This window comes from Sander lucioperca, chromosome 5, assembly GCF_008315115.2.
Source record: "Sander lucioperca isolate FBNREF2018 chromosome 5, SLUC_FBN_1.2, whole genome shotgun sequence".
Classification (NCBI taxonomy): domain Eukaryota; kingdom Metazoa; phylum Chordata; class Actinopteri; order Perciformes; family Percidae; genus Sander; species Sander lucioperca.
This window is the reverse complement of record NC_050177.1, coordinates 11,386,522-11,393,696: the sequence shown is the minus strand read 5'-3', so window position 1 is coordinate 11,393,696 and position 7,175 is coordinate 11,386,522. Positions and strand designations below refer to the sequence as shown.

Sequence of the window (7,175 nt, the reverse complement as noted above, 5' to 3'; positions counted from 1 at the left end):
ATGGTTCCAGAACCAAGACTGTGCATAGAGGTAAGGCCCACCAGATCTAACCGGTAGCGCTCCACCTCCCGCACCAGTTCCGGCTCCTTCCCCCACAGAGAGGTGACGTTCCACGTCCCCAGAGCCAGCGTCTGCTGCCCGGGTCTGATCCGTCGAGGCCCCTGACCTTCACTGCCACCCGTGTGGCAGCGCACCCGACCCCAGCGGTTCCTTCCACAGGTGGTGGGCCCATGGGATGGAGTCGGACTCGTTTCAGGTGAGGGTTGGCCTCCGCCAGGGCTGCGCTTTGTCACCAATCCTGTTTGTAATATTTATGGACAGGATATCGAGGCGTAGTCGGGGTGGAGAGGGGTTGCAGTTTGGTGGGCTGGGGAGCTCATCACTGCTCTTTGCAGATGATGTGGTCCTGATGGCATCATCGGCCGGTGACCTTCAGCACTCACTGGATCGGTTCGCAGCCGAGTGTGAAGCGGCTGGGATGAGGATCAGCACCTCTAAATCTGAGGCCATGGTTCTCAGCAGGAAACCGATGGAGTGCCTTCTCCAGGTAGGGAATGAGTCCTTACCCCAAGTGAAGGAGTTCAAATACCTTGGGGTCTTGTGGCGGCAGATTGGTCGGAGAATCGGCGCAGCGGGTGCGGTATTACATTCAAGTTTTTGCACCGCTGTGACGAAAAGAGAGCTGAGCCAGAAGGCAAAGCTCTGGATCTACCAGTCAGTTTTCGTTCCTACCCTCACCTATGGTCATGAAGGCTGGGTCATGACCGAAAGAACGAAAGAAGCGGCCGAAATGGGTTTCCTCAGGAGAGTGGCTGGTGTCTCCCTTAGAGATAGGGTGAGAAGCTTAGTCATCCGTGAGGAGCTCGGAGTAGAGCCGCTGCTCCTTCGCGTCGAAAGGAGCCAGTTGAGGTGGTTCGGGCATCTGGTAAGGGTGCCCCCTGGGCGCCTCTCTAGGGAGGTGTTCCAGGCACGTCCAGCTGGGAGGAGGCCTCGGGGAAGACCCAGGACTAGGTGGAGGGATTATATCTCCAAACTGGCCTGGGAACACCTCGGGATCCACCAGTCGGAGCTGGTTAATGTGGCTCGGGAAAGGGAAGTTTGGGGTCCCCTGCTGGAGCTGCTGCCCCCGCGAGCCGACACCGGATAAGCGGACGAAGATGGATGGATGGACACTACAGGCTGTAGGTGGTGCCAGAGGAGCCACATTTTTTTTAAATTACCTTCTTCATGTAGTTCTACTCGAACATAGGGTCAGTTTCAGCAAATATGACAGAAAGTTAGTTTTATAAGTCTTACCTACTGCACCTTTAACTTCCAACCTGATTCAATTTCATTTCATTATCTATTGTATATTTTGGGGTACATTTGGGGGACAGAACAGTCTGTGTGGGAGAGGCTATAGTGTCAAGTTCAGGTTCTTATGTAGCTCAGCGCAAATTCTTTCAGGAAGACCTAACAAATACTCAGTCTCTCCTAAAGCGAATCAGCGCTCGAGGCGCTCTCCTTCTGATAAACCAAGCAGGAAGGCCAAAGATTCCATAGGCCAATCACAGCATCACAACACTGTTTTAAAAGCGTTTCGGATGGCTGCATGGCGCTCGGTTCTTTGCTATTTTGTACTGTGCTCTGTTGTATTGCTATGTCGGATTTTGAGTCCGATCCCGCATCGGACCCAGGTCCGGATCTCTAGTCATCGCCGGCGGCAAATCCAGCTTCTTCGGACGGCGTCCATAGGAGCTCTCGCCTGGCCTGTCTGCCCGTTCCCGTTCCAGCCGGCTTACCTTATGTATGTATGTATGTAGCAGAACTCACCAATAAAGGCTTCTAAACCAAATACTAAACAAATACAAATACAGTAAAGTGACCGGAATTTGGGGTGAAATGTCCAGCATTGAGCTACATAATAGTTTGCTAGGAATATGCTGGTTTCTCATAACACGTTGAGTTTCTGCGCATGCGCTGAATTATAAAAATTTTGTCTGAGGCTGACAGAGGTTTTTCTGAGGCCATTTTGTCTGAGGCTGACAGAGGATTTTCTGACGCCGTTTTGTCTGAGGATGACAGAGGTTTTTCTGACGCTGTTTTTTCTGAGGCTGACAGAGGTTTTTCTGACAACTTTTTGTCTGAGGATGAGAGAGGTTTTTCGTTTGAGTCTGACACCTGAGTCTGAGATCTGAGGATGTCCTAAAATGAACACCGTACTCCGGGCTTTCTCAGGGTTTTAGAGTGGGCGTGCTCGATGTTCCTTCCGTCTCGTTCGTTGCTAAGAATCTCCTTTCTGCGGTCTCCAAGCGTTTCTCGGCTGCTGGTGTCGGAGGTCGATAAGGGTTACGTCATCGGACCCTTTAGCTCGTCTCCGTTCGCTGTGTTTCGCGTCAGCCCCATCGGCGTGGGAAGTATTCTGGGAAGAAACGCCTAATCTTTGATTTATCAGCGCCGCACAACGGGCCTGTCGCGAGCATCAATAGTCTTATTCCGGCCGTCCCTTTTTCTCTGCATTATGCCACTGTGGATAACGCCATTAGAATGATTAAGCTGGCGGGGGTTGGCGCTTGGCTCTCCAAGGCGGACATCACAGACGCATTCAAAATAGTGCCCATTCACCCTTCGCAGTGGCCCCTCTTCGGTGTTAGGTGGGACTCTAAATTCTATTTCAGGGTGCGTTTAACCTTCGGCTGCCGCAGCAGCCCGTGCATTTTCAATCACATTTCCGAGGCCCTGTGCTGGATCCTGCTTAACAGGGTGAGGGTGCCCTCGGTGCTTCATTTGCTGGACGACTTTCTTCTCGTAGACCCCCCCACGATGGCTCCGGAGCGTCCCTGGGCAAACTGCGGCACTGTTTTGGGTCCCTCGGCGTCCCCCTGTCCGAGGCGAAAACCATCGGCCCCGCCACATGTCTGGAGTTTCTCTGCATTACTTTAGATTTCGTAAGCATGAAAGCGCCTCTCCCGCTCGATAAATTGATGCACGTTCGCAGCATCGCTGCGTCCCATTCTTCTGCCGTCTCCATCTCTAAACGTGAGTTGCTCTCCCTTCTCGGGCATCTCAATTTTGCCATGCGTGTAATCCTGCAGGGGCGCTCGTTTATTTCCCGGTTGCTGGACACAGCATCCTCCGTCTCCCAATTGCACGATCGCGTGTCCCTAGATGATGGGTGCCGCTCCGATTTGCGTTTTTGGTCTCACCTTCTGGAGCATTGGAATGGGGTTTCCTTCTTTCATGATGAGTTGGTGCATTCTTTTCACCAATGCTGCCCCTTCCACGGGTTTTGGGGGATTTTTTCAGGACCAGTGGTTCGCAGGCCACTGGCCTCCCAATTTCTCCCAGTCCGATTCCTCAGCCCTGCATGAGATCTACCCCATTGCCATAGCCTGCCGCATCTGGGGGCATCTCTGGAAGCGCAAACGCATCTCAGTCATGTGCGATAACCAAGCAGTTGTCAGTATAATCAATAGAGGGCGCTCATCGTGTAGCAAAATCATGCCGTTCATGAGAAGCATCACATGGTCCACGGTTATGAATAATTTCATCATCACCGCCTGTCATGTCCCTGGGCATTTTAACAATGTGGCTGATGCGCTGTCTTTTCACTTTCAGACTTTTCGAAGCCTCTGCCCGTCAGCCAGCCCCGTCCCGGTAGAGCTTCCCTTTCTCCAAGAGCTAGCGCTGCATTAAATATAAACCCCTTGCAACATTATCTAGATTCTTCTAGGATGTACATGAGGAAAGGTCTAGCGGCTTCCACTCTTAGAACCTATGATTTTGCCTGGCATACATTTTCTTTATTTTGTGTAATCATTTGTGTACCTCTCAGACCAGTTCTTGTTAAAAGCATTTGTGCCTTCATATGTTATTGTACCGATACTCGCAACTTCAAGGTGCAGTATACTCGTGGGTTGATTGCAGGTATTCAGTTTCACATAAAATGTTACGATCCATCGTTTCCAAGCCTCCTTTCTAATCAGGCTATAAAATTGCTGTTGAAAGGCGTCTCTAAAGCTCACCCTTCTTCCCCTGACCTCAGGCAGCCTATCACTCTCGGCATTCTTCATAAACTAGTGTCAACACTAGGGCTGAACGATTTTTGAAAATAATCTAATTGCGATTTTTTTCCCAAATATTGCGATTTCGATTCGATTATTTTTTTAAGCTTTGTCTTCTGTATTATTCAACAAAGACAAACAATAAATCATTTTATAGTATGAACAACACACAATTACATACTATACAGTTAAAAAAGTAAAATTATATTATATACACACACACACACACACACACACACACACACACACACACACACACACACACAGCAACAACAGTGTATTTTTTTTTACAGTGCACAGAGGAGCTGCCTCCAGCCCCTCCCCCTCGTGAAGTTGCGTGCTGCCGTGTGCACTTGTTCAGAGAGGCTATCGTTGCGTTAGCTAGTTGCTGGTGTTCTTGCCATGGGATTAACTGTACTAATAAAACCGTTGAAACACCGCGGCCACGCTGCTGTGAAAGCTCCCCGAACGTCATTTATCAGAGTCTGGTTGTTACCCCTCTCAGTGGCAGCTCCTCCACTCTATATCTTTATAACGGAGCTAACCGCTAACCGGAGCTAACTGCTAATCAGAGCTAGTTGCCAACCGAGCCTTCAGTTCTGCGTGTCTGTATCCATTAACTGCACGTATGGACTCGAACCAGAATAAAACCCTTCATTTTATTAAAATGGCTGTAAAAGTTTTAAACTACAACTCAGAGTTGTTTGAATGACAGAAATCAGCTCAACGTACAGTGTAGCGTTAGCATGCTAAGTTGATGCTTTCTCTGCGGAGTGCAGACTGATTTGCTCTCGCGAGTCATGTGACCAAATCGCAGCCTTTGCGATTAGGAAATCGCGTTTTAACATATCGCGATATTATCGCAAATGCAATTAATCGTTCAGCCCTAGTCAACACTCAAGATAGGGGTTTTTTCCCCTTACATAGACACCCTTCTGGAGTCTGTTTTCTTGTTAGCTTTCCTCTTAGTCCTTCAACCCCAATAGTGATATTACTCTCTCTGATCTGGCCTTTCATGGTAAATATTACTGCTTACATCTTAAGCATTCTAAATGCGGAGGAGCTTGCTCAGTTGTTGTCGCCCGCACAGATACACTATTTTGCCCATTTAAATCCATGTTGCATTATCTTGCAGCAAGGCCTTCTACTAACTCCCTCGTTCCTCTGTTCATTATTTCAGGGGATTGTCCCTTATCTAAAGGATGGTTTAAGCAAAATCTGGAAGCAGTTCTCCTTAAATCTGGCATTTCACCGCAGCATTATTCAGGGCATTCATTCAGGATAGGGGCTGCAACCACGGCAGCCAATCAAGGAATGTCTCGGACCTCGCTGCAAAGGCTGGGTCGGTGGTCTTCTTCGGCTTACTCTGCATACATTACTCCTGACGTCGACGTCGTCCTCACAAATCAACGATCCCTAAAGCCGTAATCTGGTAAACTATAATCTGTGGCAGTGTTTTTATTGGGCCATGGGTGGCATGTCTCAAATCCATGAGCATTCCCGTTCATGACGAACTAGAAATAGCCTATAAGTGTAATGTTTAAAGAAGATGTTTATGTGTACGGCTACATTGCCGTAAACGGCGGAGATGCCTTGTTTTCCTTCATGTTTACCGGCCGAGTTGCCGTAACAGCATATAACCGGTGGTGGTGTAATTCTTCAGCTAGCGTTCACTTCGACGGGAATTTCCTGTTCATATAGTAGCCTACTTGAAATGATAGCCTAAATCAATAGATTTAATTAAAAACAATACGGGAGGCATGTGTCATTCTATGTACCAGGCTGAGTTGCGTACCGGCGGAGATGCCGCGTATGCTGCCCCTATGTGCCATACCAGCGGAGATGCCATGTTGCCGGCCTGAGTTGGCATACCGGCGGAGATGCCGTGTTTTACCGGCCTGAGTCGCCGATGACCGAAATACGGGCAGTATTTCGCATGCTGTCTCTGTACGGATCACTGTTTTTTGCTTTTCTGTTTCAGATCCGTGCCACACGGAGGTAAGCTACATATTTTATAAATAAAATCGTATTTAAATTTCGTGTGTACTATTTCCTTCATGTTCCAATTTCAGTCAATTTTTGGGGGTTACATCATGGTTCCCTACCCCTATATATTAAATGTATTAATATATCAAATGTATTAATACAATGTATTAATGTAACGATGGAGTCCAATCTCCAATAAAATGTTCAAATTATGCTCTTGTACAACAAAACATTTTGCATTTCTGCAAACAGTCTCTCCTGATTGAATTCAAGTTGTATTTTTTATAATGATAAAGCCTTTTTACTCACATGTTTCATATGTGCATATTATACTGTAGCTCAGTGCAAATTCTTTCAGGAAGACCTAACAAATAACCAGTCTCTCCTAAAGCGAATCAGCACTCAAGGCGCTCTCTTTCTGATAAACCAATCAGGAAGGCCAAATATTCCATAGGCCAATCACAGCGTCACAACACTGTTTTAAAAGCACTTCTCTCCTGTGCTATCAGTTGTCATTTCAGAAGGCGTCGTCCCTCCTCTTCCCCTTCTACCTCCCGGCCTAGTGATTTCTAAGGCTGTCGCTCCAGTGCCTCCTCGGTCTGGTCTTCCGGCCCTTCTCCACCGCCACCGGTGTCTGGATTCCATCGGGGGGTTACATCATGGTTCCCTACCCCTATATATTAAATGTATAATATATCAAATGTATTAATACAATGTATTCATATAACGATGGAGTCCAATCTCCAATAAAATGTTCAGATTATGCTCTTGTACAATAAAACATTTTGCATATCTGCGAACAGTCTCTCCTGATTGAATTCAAGTTGTGTTTTTTATAATGATAGCCTTTTTACTCACATGTTTCATATGTGCATATTGTACTTGAGTGATGACAGTGTCCATGGTGAAGGATTGCACTGTATACACGGAAGCCCCGTTTTGACTTGGTTATAAAATCTGAGTGACTGGCTCACAAGCGGACAGCTCTAAGTAGAGGTGTGAATGCACTCAGGAGGCATTGAGGATGGCTTGAGATCCGATCACTCAGACCACAATCAGAGATGTTCTGGGCCACATGTGGCAACATAAGTCTCTACTGTGCAGGCCCTAATTGTGCTACTTAAAATAATGAGACAGGAAGTCATG

The 7,175-nt window shown here is 47.5% G+C and overlaps 1 pseudogene; it reads left to right on the top strand.

Moving 5' to 3' along the window:
- LOC116050796 lies at positions 1 to 6,045 on the top strand (annotated as a pseudogene).
- Positions 6,046 to 7,175: the final 1,130 nt, after the last annotated feature.